General features: G+C 43.5%; 1 long non-coding RNA gene across 4 annotated transcripts in view; it reads left to right on the top strand.

Moving 5' to 3' along the window:
- LOC131901594 (uncharacterized) overlaps positions 1-7,890 on the top strand; it is a 32,429-nt gene extending 24,539 nt beyond the window's left edge. For all 4 annotated transcript variants that reach the window (XR_009376795.1, XR_009376794.1, XR_009376792.1 and 1 more), the window contains 3 exons: positions 139-298; positions 7,207-7,375; positions 7,637-7,890. This is a non-coding gene — a long non-coding RNA (uncharacterized LOC131901594). The remainder of the gene's footprint in view (positions 1-138; positions 299-7,206; positions 7,376-7,636) is intronic.
- The last annotated feature ends 4,899 nt before the right edge of the window (positions 7,891-12,789 follow it).

Below are 12,789 nucleotides of genomic sequence, written 5' to 3' on the forward strand. Positions count from 1 at the left end.
TTAATGGTTTCTGTAAGAGTTTTATCCTGGGGTTTTTGTTTGCTTTTTGATTCTTCTGATTACTTAAAGTTGTTGAAGTTATACTTGTTAATTTTAGAAGTATGGTTGCCTTGAATGTTGAGCGTGTTTTTGTTTTAGGCAGATGTTGTGTTTCTTTTGGGGGACACACTGGATGCATGGGTTACAGAAGTCGATCATATGACAACTGCTTCAGCTGGAGACGTTGCCCGGAGAAGATCTCATCACATTTGCCAAGAAGCAAATGATGCTACTACAGAGAGTAAAGCAAGGTGCACAGGTACGAGGTTTGATATTACAGTGTTTTGTTTTGTTTTCTTTTGTTTTCATTACCTAACATGAAATCTAGAATGTGAGCTTGAGAGCAAGCATTACTTCTCCATGGTCTCTGCTTCAGTTCCTGCCTCCAGGTTCCGCACAAGTTTTACCCTGACTTCCCTCAATGATAGACTGACCTGGAAGTGCAAGATAAAATAAAACTTTTATTTCCCATGTTGCTCTTGGTCAGAAAAAGGAACTAGAATAGATAGTTAATCTTCATGCCAAATTTGTCTGGATTTGAAATCACCTAGGAGACACACACCTCTGGATGTATGTTTTGGAGAGTAGGCTGGGCTCACATTCAGTTTCCTTTCTTATAGAGCCCATGCCACCTGCCTAAGGGTGGTACCACCCACAGTGTTGGCAAGGCCCTCCTCCATCAATTAGCAATCAAGCAAATGCCCTACAGACATGCCCACAGGCCAATCAGATGGAGGCCACTCTTCAGTTGAGGTTTCCTCTCCCCAGCCTTGTCAAGAGTCTCCTGTTGTTTACAGCTGCAGATGACAGGCTAGCTTCATGGGATTCCCCTGCCTCTGTTTCCCATCCTGACAACAGAGTGCTACCACATCCAGCTTTACACAGGTTCTGGGGATCTGAACTCAGGTCCTCATGCTTGTGTGCCAAGTACTTTACCCACTAAACCAGCTCCTTGGCCCACATTTTAAAAAAATGGTACTAGAGGTAGAACCCAGGGCTTTGAGCAAGTTCTACAAGCATTGTGCTCTTGAGCTGTATGCTCACCCCTCTTTTTATCTTGTATTTAAGACAAGGTCTCACTAAGTTCCCAGGCTATCCTTGAATTCACACTGTTGTTGTCTCGGTCACTTTTCTGTGGCTGTGATAAAACAGCATGACCAGGGAAAGACATAGAATGAAGGGTTGATTTAAGTTTATGGTTCTAGAGAAATAAACACCCATGATGATGGAGCTGAGTGACAGATGACAGGCACAGAGGCTAGAGCTGGAGCTGAGGGTTCACATCTCACAGCACAAGCTGAAAGCAGAGAGAGCGACTTGAGCTATTGATTCCCTTACCTCTGCTTCCTGAAGAGCTGGGATTGTAGACCAGCAGCAGCACTGGGCACAGCCCTATGCCACAGATTGTCTGTTTTTCCAACTGTGACAGACACTTGGTTTCTTTCCAGTCCGGGACTGTTTCCCCTCTGCTAGGTGCCAACCTCACCTTCCCTCTTCTGACTGCAGAAGCTGTCTCCAGACATTACAAGATGTTCCACAGGTGTCAGATTACCTTTTTTGGAAGCTACTGGTTTAATCCCCAAGCCCTGTGCCTCACACCACTTCCTTGCTCTCTTGTGATTGTGAGCTCTCTGCTTCCTGTATTGGCTGCCATGTCTTCCTGTTGCATGCATTCTTATCTGTCTGGAAACATAAGCCCAAGGAAAATCCTCCTTTCATAAACTGCCTTGGTCACAATGTTTTAACATCATGGGGATAGGAAAGTAACTAATACAGAAGTTAATATCAGGGATGAAGTATTGCTGTTGAAAAGCCTGGCCATGTTGTTTTTGTTTTTGTTTTAGAGGAATGTGAAGACTTTAGGACTTTGGACTAGAAAAGTGGTTGGACACTGTAAGTAGAGATTAAAGGGTCATTCTAATAGGATCCTAAAGGCGGTAGTGCTGAGAGCCATGTGGACTAGGGAGACACAGCTCAAGGGGTTTCACAGGGGAATGATGTCAGCAAACAGACTGGAGGCCATTCATGGGATACTTTGGCAAAGAATCTGACTGCCTTCTGCCCGTGACCTGAGAACCTACTTGTGGCTAAATTTAAAAAGAAAAAAAAATGTTGCAAACTTAGCATCCCATCCCAGGTATGTGCTGGAACAGAGGCTGTGATTGTTAAGATTAGTGACTTTAATGATCTGACCGGAACAAACGGAAGAGTTCTCCCAGGCCAAGACCCCACACAGCACTTCTGATTTGTAAAAGGAAAAGGCTGAAAGCATTTTCTGCTCCTAGAAAGCAACTACAAACGAAAGCTGCTGCCAGTGTGGTTCAGGGAGATGAGGGTCCAACCCAAGCTGGCTGCAGAACTTGGCAGTGCCACCTCCTTGGCGCTGGCTTCAGCATGAAGGATGCAAGAGTAAAGGGGTCATAGATTCGTGCTCTGTGGTTTCAGAGAACGGAGGCCAGACAGCATGTGGCAGGGGAGTCCCCACATGATGGCCCTGAAATGTCAGGATGTCCGTCCTAAGAGGCCATCGTGTGAAGTGAAAGATATTGGAGGTATCAGAGCTATGGGATATCTGCCAAAGAGAGCTTCATAAAGAGGGTGGAAACAGCCTGAGAAGTGAAAGATAAAGAAGTATCAGAACTATGGGATGTCTGCCAAAGAGAGCTTTACAAAGAGGGTGGAAACAGCCTGAGAAAGAGGTATTAAGCAAAATATCCCCAGGTAGTGGGTAACTCCACCCATGCACTAAGCCTAATCAAACCGAATTTAAGTCCAGGTTTTAAAATGAGCAAAGCATTCTCCGGTGGTCTCAGGGGAAGAGGGGAAACCACCAGACAAGTTTATGGGCCGGACCTTAACTACCCTGTAGGAATGGTCTTGAGTAGCTCTAGGGAAGGAGCCGACCCTTGTCAGCATTACACCTGGAAAGCACACAAGACTGGACATGACCCTAATGGCTTGCTTCCAAAGCAGCAGGCATCTGCCACCAAGATGAAGATGTGTTATTGCCTCATGAGGTAAAATGGATAGACAGAGTTAGGAAGCTTCTCCAACGGTGTCTAATTTCTTTATGAAAAGTCTTGCGGGCCGCAAGAATATATCATAGAGATTCAGCTGTGTATTAAAGCTGAACTTTGACCAGCCAAGGGTCTGTCAAAAGGCAAAGCCATTTATTATGAATATTTGGTGTTACCCAGCCTTTAATATTTCAGCTGTCTTCTGCTATGAAATCCTTGTGTGCCCAGACCTATTGGTAAACAGTTCAGCTCCCCAGACCTGCTGAACCTAAGTTACTAACTGCCCAGCTGACAAGCTGGCAGAGACATGTAGCTTTGTTTCCTGTGCTAATGAAGTTCAGGCCATCCCCTGGCCTTGAGGCCTGCTGGTTCTCCAGAGCACTTTGACTGAGAACAAAAGAGCTTTTTACATATCAAGGTGGGAGATAAAACAACATTCCTGAGGAGGCAGGCAATGAGGTGCCCAGGGAAAGAAAAGGCAGGTATATTCTGTAGACAGGGACAGAACCGCATGGCGAGAGAGAAGAGAGGATGACAGAGGTTCCATAAAGGGTAAGCAGATCTCGAGTAGAGTTTTCTGAGTGCCAGGAGTAGAGAGTAGCAGAAATGGAGAAAGAGGACACAGAGGACGATGATGAGGCTGAGAGAATTGACATTAGTCGTTAGCAGGACTATGAGCTAGGGACCTGGATGGAACTGCAGTTATGGAGACAGGATTTCATTCCCAGAGAAATAAAGTAGATGGATATAGATATGTCTAGAGTTATTCCTCCTGCCTTGAATGCCTGGTGGAGCTATAGCTGAATTGATAGAATATTGTCTTAGAGGATAAAAGTTAATACACATGAGAACATAGTGTATGTAGATTTTTTTTCCCTCATATCCCATGCCAGATGTAGCTAATCCCCGGGAACCCTGGGTACTCCATAGGTTTTGTTTTGTTTTGTTTTGTTTTGTTTTTCGAGACAGGGTTTCTCTGTGTAGCTTTGCGCCTATTTCCTGGAACTCACTTGGTAGCCCAGGCTGGCCTGGAACTCATAGAAATCCGCCTGGCTCTGCCTCCCAAGTGCTGGGATTAAAGGCGTGCGCCACCACCGCCCGGCACTCCATAGGTATTAAAGGCACACATGGGAACCTGAAGATGTGCAGATGAACTAGGGTTGAAACTCCACTGAATTCTCATACATTTTCAAGAGGTCCCATTTATTAACTTAGTATTTATTTATTTATTATTATTAATTGTTGTTCTCAGTGTCTGTGCTACTGGTGTTATATTTAGGAAGTGATCTCCTGTGCCAATGCGTTCAAGAGTACTTCCTACTTTCTCTTCTAAAGGGATGGCTTTTAAGAGAGCTTGCTGCTCTTGCAGAGGACCCAGGTTCAAATCCCAGCACCCACACAGTGATCAGAACAATAACCTGTAACTCCAAGTCCAGGGGATCCAAAGCCGCCTTCTGGCCTACATGAGTACTGCATGAATGTAGTGCATATCTATACATGCAAGTAAACTCTCTTTTAAAGGGGTGTGTGTGTGTGTTCCATACCTGTAATCTCAGCATTCAAGAGGCAGAGGCAGGAGGATTGCCACAGTTTCAGGCTATCCTGGTCTCTGTAGTGATAGCAGAGGGGACTGGAGATGATGTTTGTATCATGTTTTATACTGCAGAGTAGATCTCAAGCCTCACATAGTTTTCTTTCAGTTTCTGGTTTTAATTGGGTGTTGATATTTACTGGATGGAGTTTCCCTCTGAATCCTTGGGTTGCCACCTGGCTGAAATTAGTTCTGACCTGAAAGGCTCTGAGTTTGTCACAGGGGTCAGGAAGATGTCTGTGTGCCTACAGAGGAGAATGCTGAAAAAACCCTGGAGACATTTCAGTGTGGCTTCAGGAACTTCAGAAAATGACCAGAGGAGAAAAGCAGCCCTTTGCTGCTGCGGCTTGCCTGCCAGGTGCCACCTTCTCAGGAAGGTGGAACCTTAAAGGAGCAAGGACCTGGATCCTGGCCATGTGCTGACTGTTGGGTTGTCTGTCTGTTTTTCCAACTCTGGGAATAGAACCCAGAGAGCTTTCCCCAGGCCAGAAAAGTGCTCTATTCCAATCTCCTAGTCCCAAGTTTATTTGTTTCTTTTATTTATTTATTTGGAGACAGGACCTTGCTCAGTAGTCCTGACAGCCTAGAGCTTCCTGTGTAGACCGGAGTGGCCTCCAGCTTTCAGTGATTCTCAGGGCTCAGCCTCCTGAGTGGTGGGGTTAAAGGTGTGAGCCACTTGTCCTCCCCCAGGTGCTTTTTCTCTCTCTTTACACTGGGGTTCCTGTAGGCTAGGCAGCTCTCAGGACTATATCCAGAGTCAAAGGCAACACTGAATTGATCTTCATTGTGCTCATCCCCTAAATGTGGATCAGAACATGAGCCGCCATGACAGACCCAAGGGCCAAATTTTCATGATTATACTGATATGACAGGACACTCCTGTTTTTGAACTGCTTTTTTTTTCCCCCACAGAGCCTTGTTAAGGAGCATAGGCCAGACTGGAACTCACAATCCTCCTGCCTCAGCTTTCCGAGTGTTGGCATTACATCTAGTTTCTTGTATCTTTTGAATTTCTTAGATTTTTTTTTTTATTTTAAAAGTAATATACAATCAGAAGGGCAGGAACAGCAGGCAAGAACAAAAATCCCAGAAACATGTAACAACAACCACAACCCCCCAGAATCATGGAACAGCAACAACAAAAAGTAAATGGAACTCCTTTTCTGGAGTGAAGTTTGAAATAAAATCAGAATGTTCAAGAGTGGTTATAGAGCTTCTTTTGAAAGATCACTGAAACATTCATTGCAAACCTCTCCCCCAGGAAACAGAAGAAAGGAAGCCCTCAACTCTAAGGAAATGCATCATCAGCTTTATCACCACGCCACGCCTCCCCCAGCCTTGTCCTGTTGCTTCAGGGTAAAGTGGAGCCTGAGTCCCCTGACTGGAGGCTACTGAGTGGCTTGTGCTGCTATTAGAATGAATGATATTAATAACCAAAGTCCTGGTGCTGGACTTAGTAGTTGGTAGAGGTGGCCCTGAGCCTACAGCAGGCCCTGGAACCCGAACTCTAAACAAAAGCAATGCAAGCAGGGCCTGTGGTGGCGCGGGCTCTGGAGGCTGAGGCAGGAGGCTCCACCACGAGTCTGTGTTTTTTAAAGGACCCGCTCCCACACACACACACTCCAGAAGGTCCTAGTTCTATTTCCAAGTATGATAAGTTTCCCCTGGCTTTTTGAGTTCTATCCTTCACCCCAAGAAGTGACTAGAAAAGAATGTTAAAAACCAAAAACAAACAAAAAGAGTCTCTTGTGGTGGCAGTGTGTCTGAGCTTCAATCACTGTTTGTTTTGCACAAGGGAAATTTATATTTCTTTGAGTGGCTCTGTCATAAAAATCTCTCCATGCATTTAAACCCAGCCTCTGAAGGCTCCTAAACCCTGAATGTATCAAAAATGAAGCTGGGTGGAAGCTGCTGTTACTCTTAGCCCCCTTTTCTTTGATAAGGTTTTGTACTGAGTGTTGGATTCATGCCAGCACCGTTTGTTGAAGATGCTTTCTTTTCTCCATTGTATAGTTTTGGCTTCTTTGTCGATAATCAAGTGTTCATAGGTGTGTGGATTTATGTCTGGGTCTTTGATTAGATTCCATTGATCCACCTGTCTGTTTTTACGCCAATACCATCAGCAATAGGTTCTTATATCAAGTTCTGAATAGTAGCAAAGAGCAATATCCTTATATTTGGGAGTCTATGGCACCTCCTCTCCTGAATTAATTTTGAAATCTCACAGGTGTCTTTCTTGATTTTCCATTTGTAATATATGCTTTCAAGGTATTCCCAAATCACTCTCTGGATATCATTAGCACATATTGTAATGCCTCCCTAGTCAACTGTAAATGTATTCATTTCAAAAAATGAATACAATAATAACATATATAAAATAATAAACAATAAAATATTTAAAAGTTTAAAAGTAATACCAAATAACTTTAGGGGAGAGTAACAAAAGGTGAAGAACTAATACATCTCATCCAATAAAAAAATATTTTTGCATGAAATCTTTTTGATAGTAAATAAAAAGACAAGCATATGACTCAATCCTTCTCTTTTGAATACAAACAGATCAGCAGCAGAATATCTGAATACTCTGGAGATTGCTAGATGAAAACATAAGGAGTGAATTTCAAACTATAACTACAGAGAAGGACCTTCTGAACAAGAATGCAGTCGCTTGGGAAATAAACAAGATTTGATGCATAAGCCAACATAACACTTAGAAGCTTCTGCACAGGTATTCTGTCTTCTTTAGAATATTCTGCATGGCAGTGTCTCCATGATCTTTCTCTGCCTGTTTGTTGGTGGTGTGTAGAATAGCTATTGAGTTTGTAAGGTGATTCTGGGACCTGCCACTTTGCTGAGACTGTTGATCATCTCTGTAAGTTTTCTGGCAGGATATTTGGAAAATGTTGTGTATAATATCATATCGTTGACAAGTAGGGATACTTTGATTTTTTTTCTTTTCCTATTGATATGTGTTTAATTTCCTTTTAAGGCTTCATGGTTCCAGCTAATGCATCAAATACAATAATGAAAAGGACTGGGCATAGTGGACAGCACTGATTATTTTCAGATTTGATTGGGATTGATTCAAGTTCTTCTCCACTGAACCTGACGCTGCCTGTGGGTTTGTCATAGAAACCTCCATTCTATTGAGGTACCATAGGACTTTTATCAAAAAAAGCATGTTGGATTTTATCAAAGGCTTTTTCTACATCTTTTAAGATCATCATGTGATCTTTGCCTTGAGTCCATTTATGTTATTTCTCAGAATTGAAAATAATCTTTCAAACACAAAATTTTCTTATCTAGAATATAGAGTAAATTTACCTGGCCTTGATAAAAACCCTGAATCTGGAGCTGCTCATATGAAGAAATGAAACAGTGAAATGTAGTATAAAAATATCAAATTGGGAGGTCAGAGTTGTTTTGTATTCACAACTGCAGAAGGCATAGTTCATATGACAGGATAAGGTGGATAAAATAATATTTGGATGTTTACCTCCACTTGAAACTTTCTGTCTGCATAACGTCTGGCTGTGGGTCTCTGCACTTGCTCCCATCTGCTGCCAGAGGAAGCCTCTCTGATGATAACTGGACAAAGCACTGATCTGTGAGTATTGCAGAATATCATTAGGAATTATTTCAGTGTGTTTTGTTGGTTTGTTTTTTGCCTGTAGTGTTTGATTCCACCCTAGGTCTCTGGACTATCCAGTCTCCAGTTCCTGGCCATCAGATAGTATAGGGCACCCACTCCCTCTCATGGACTGGGCCTCAAGTTAAACCTGCCATGGTCACGCAGTCTGTGCCTTCTCTCTCTGCTCTCTACTCTGTGTTCCCTCTCTGCTCCCTGCTCTCTGCTCTGCTCCCGCCATCTCCCCCCCCAGACCTAGCTCCCCTCTCTCCCTCACCTTTCCCTTCTAATAAAGCTCTCTGTAACTCTAGTAATTATGGCCGTGGCTCCTGACTTTTCCACCAGTAACCAGCGCCACCAAACAGTACTGTTTATCTTTCAGTAGACACTGGGTTTTATTTCTGATTTTAGAGGAAATTCTTTGAGATTCTCTCAGTTTAGATTGATGTTGGCTGTGGGCTTGCTACACACTGTATTCTATGAATGTATGTGTTAGTTTTATGCGGTGCTGTTTACCCTGTGAGAAAAAGTCATGGGGCACAACAAAACCCACTATAAGGGTTTATTAGGAGAAGGGAGGGACAGGCCTGTTTGAAAGACATGTGTGGGAGAGGGAAGAGAGGGTAATGGGATCCGCCTTTCATGGACTCCCCCAACGCATGCACATATGGGCCTACACTACACCACGCATGTGCATAGATTACGTGATCACACTGCACACAAATTACATGACCACACAGCACACAGATTACATAGGTACGGCCCAGGAAGTGACTAAGCATCTTGCCAACACATGCGAGGTCATGGGGCATGGCTAGAAATTCTATCAGTATGTCCCTATTTTAAGCTTTTGTCATGTGTGTTACAATCTGAATAATCACAGAGGTTAGGTACCTAGAAAGGCACCAGAAGGAGGAGAGAATCTTCCAAGGAAGTGAAAATGGAACACTGAGTTACTAAGTATAGACACTGTCTTATAGTGACAGGATAGGAAAAGGGATTCCAAGGAAATGGAACCAGGAAACAAGGAAAAGTTGTACTGTCCTTTCCCCCATATTCCCCGTGATGGGATGGTTAATATCGATTGTCAACTTGACAGGATCTAAAAGTCCCTTAAGAGACTCTGGACTCCTCTGTGAAAGATCATCCACATTAGGTTAACTGAGGTGGAAAGGATCACCCTAAATGTGGGCAACACCAGACTGAACAAAACAGACAAAGTAAGCTGAGCACCGCCCCCCTTCCCCTCTCCCTCTCCTTCTCCCCCTCTCCCTGCCCCTTCCCCACCCTCTGCTTCTTGATTGTGGATGCAAGATGACCAGCTGCTTCAAGCTCCGGCTGCCATGCCTTCCCACCACGATAAACTACACCTTACAAACTGAACCAAAACCAACCCTTCTTCCTGAAGTTTCTTTTGCCAGGCATTTTCACAACAACGAGAAAGTAACTAGTACATTCCATTGGGAAACAAGTCCTTGTACCTCTGGATGCTCTCTAATAACGGATACCTCCAGGCAGCCTCCTCAGACACCTCTTCAAGCCTGCTTCAGGAAAGACTTAGAGGTAGATTCTGTTGCAGTTTCAGATTATTGCCACTAGGTAGCAATATGGATCCTGCTGTGGGGTCCTAAAAATTAGGTTTCTAGCAGCCTGTGAAGTAAACGTTTAAAATGTCTCTCAACGATTTCTTTTCTTTTTCGTTCTTTCTTTCAGCAAGTGTTTCTTTTAATTTATGACTCGCTGAATTTAACTAGGGTTGATTGGGTGAGCATGAGTGTGGTCTTGGGTGACAAAACTTTTCCTGGGGGGACAGGGAACCCACAACACACCAAAGTACGGATACTACCAAAGTCCAACCTGGTGAACCGATGAGTTGTATTGGGGTTGCTAACAACAATATGGGGTGGCCGGGTGGTGGTGGTGCATGCCTTTAATCCCAGCACTCGGGAGGCAGAGCCAGGCGGATCTCTGTGAGTTCGAGGCCAGCCTGGGCTACAGAGTGAGTTCCAGGAAAGGCGCAAAGCTACACAGAGAAACCCTGTCTCGAAAAACCAAAAAAAAAAAAAAAAAAAAAAAAAAAAGAATATGGGGTGAGAGATTGCTTACTGGAACAGAAATGACTCAAAGACAGCTGCATCACATGAGGAACTGTGTATTAAAAGGTCTCAGCATTAGGAAGGTAGAGTACCACTGACCTAGGTCCTAGATTTTAGGAGGTCAGAAAAAGTAAAGGACAAAAGGGAGAAAGGAGATAGGGAGGCAGGCTTCCTCAGCAATTTTCTCCTTTTTCTTTTCTTTCTTTTTTTCTTTTTGTTCTTGTTTTGGTATGATTTGGGTCCGGTTTTGCTTTGTTGTTTTTCAGATTTTTGTTGAAGGTGACTTTTTTGGTCTTGTTTTGGGGGTTGTTTACTGTTGGTTTTTAGGTGGTTTTTTTTTCCTCCAGCCTCCCCTGCGTTGGATGTATTGGGCAAGTCCCTGCCTAGGCTTGTATTGGATATCCAGAGTTAAACCTTGCTTTTGCATTCCGGCATGCTCGTCTTTGTTGGTCTTTCTGGGGGTCACAATCTGGGCACAACAAAAGGACTGCACTTGGATAGAGGGAGACATGCTCATAGGCAAAGGGTGGTTTATAAAGGTAAAATGAGAAACCCCATGCTAGGATGAATTGTTTAATTTTAATTGGACATGTTAATTATGACAGCCAAAGGGGGCTTCTGATTGCTGAACTTTAATACTTTGATAGCTGGACCTCAATGGTCAGTTTCAGGAGGAGGAAGAGGTCAAATAAGGGAATAGACCTTGGTGGCTAGCTTTAGGAATGTAATCTAACAGTTTTTAGCAAGACAGATAGAGTGGGGGAGAAGGGCAAGGCCTGCCAGAGCCATGCTTGCCATGCTTGGGCTGGCTAGAGTCCTTTCATGGGGGTTTCTACTCCAGCATTAATTTCACTCTCACAGTTTCACCTGTCCCCTATTCAGGTGCTGCCATGGGGATTGTGACTTGAACACAGGCTCTGTCCTCTCGGCTTTCCTGTGCAGTATTATGGAAACCTCCGTGACCGTCTCTCTCAATGCTCACAATCTGCATTCCTATGAAATTCAGATGCAGACAAGTTCTGCTAACAGATACAGCAGTTAAAGGGCCAATTTGGACCACAGCTGTGGCGTCCTATGTGTGGCTTGATCGTTGAATGTGGACAAGCACTTGGGTTGTTATGTGGCGGTTTTCTCTGAGTCATTCCATCCTGGAAGGAAATGCCTTAAATCTCAGGAAATTCAAAAATGAATCCACATAACACTCATGAAATTCTAAAGGGAAGCTTATTAAGACTCAGGAAGGAAACAACTCAAAAGGCTCAGTTAGTCCTTGATGTTGATTAGATGTACAAGGTCCTCCCCTCTCAAAGCTTTATACGCACTAAGGATTGCTGAGGAGAGGAGACTCTATGACCTATTAAGGTACCTGAAAAATGTCCAGAGAGTTACAGGGCTCACATTTTTTTTTTGAGTCATTACTCATACTGGGATGGATGAGCAAACTTTGCGTGATGTCTTTGAGCTATCCATGTTCCGATAAGGAACTTCTCACCCCTACTCCTGAAGATAATCTCAATAAACCAGCTGATTTGCCAAGTTGGACTTTGGTGTAATTGTTTTTTGGTCTGTCATCAGTTCCTTATCTGGGGTTAATAGATGTTTGTGTTCCATCTTCTCAGGGAAACTGTCACAGCAAGGTGGCTCTGTGTGAGCAGGTTGCCCTGAAACTCCCAAAGCAATCTTTCAAATGACTTCACGTTTTTACACCATTGAGCCTGTGATGGGTGAGGTGCAATGCAGTACCTGATATGCTGTCAAGACAGTTTTCCTACTGTCCCACCACAAATTACTTGGCTTCTTTTTTTTAAAAAAAAAAAAAAAAAAAACCTAGTGTAATAAATTGTCCAAAATTCTAAGGGAGTTCAATATGAAATTTTACATAAGACCCTTTGATCATATTTCCTCTCATTACTCAAACTTGTTACACTTCTATGGTCCCCCTTTATTCCTTTATAACCATTCTTCTCTGACTAGGCCTTTTGTTTGTAAGGTTCCATATGAGGGACCTGGAGAGATGGCTAGGTTGTTAAGAACACTTTCTGCTCTTACAGAGGACTGAAGCTGAGTGCCCAGCATCCATGTTGGGTGGGTCACAACTGTCTGTAACTCCAGTTCTAGGGGAGTTCTAGTCCACTGTACTTTTCTGGCCTCTGCAGGTACCCACCCATGGGTGTACATGTGCACGCACTCCCAACATGACTGAAAAAATAAAGTAAAACCTAAAAAGATTCCATATGCAATACTTGTCTTTCTGAATCTGACTTATTTTGCTTAACCACAGTGATCTCTGGTTCCATTCGTCTTCCTGACAATGAGAGGAATGCAGGAGAGGATGTAGAAATAAACCTATCAGCTACACCTGATGTAGGAGAACAGCAGGGAAGGAGGTTCCAGAGGCATCAAGATTGACATATAGGT

The sequence above is a fragment of the Peromyscus eremicus genome, unplaced genomic scaffold (assembly GCF_949786415.1).
Source record: "Peromyscus eremicus unplaced genomic scaffold, PerEre_H2_v1 PerEre#2#unplaced_113, whole genome shotgun sequence".
Classification (NCBI taxonomy): domain Eukaryota; kingdom Metazoa; phylum Chordata; class Mammalia; order Rodentia; family Cricetidae; genus Peromyscus; species Peromyscus eremicus.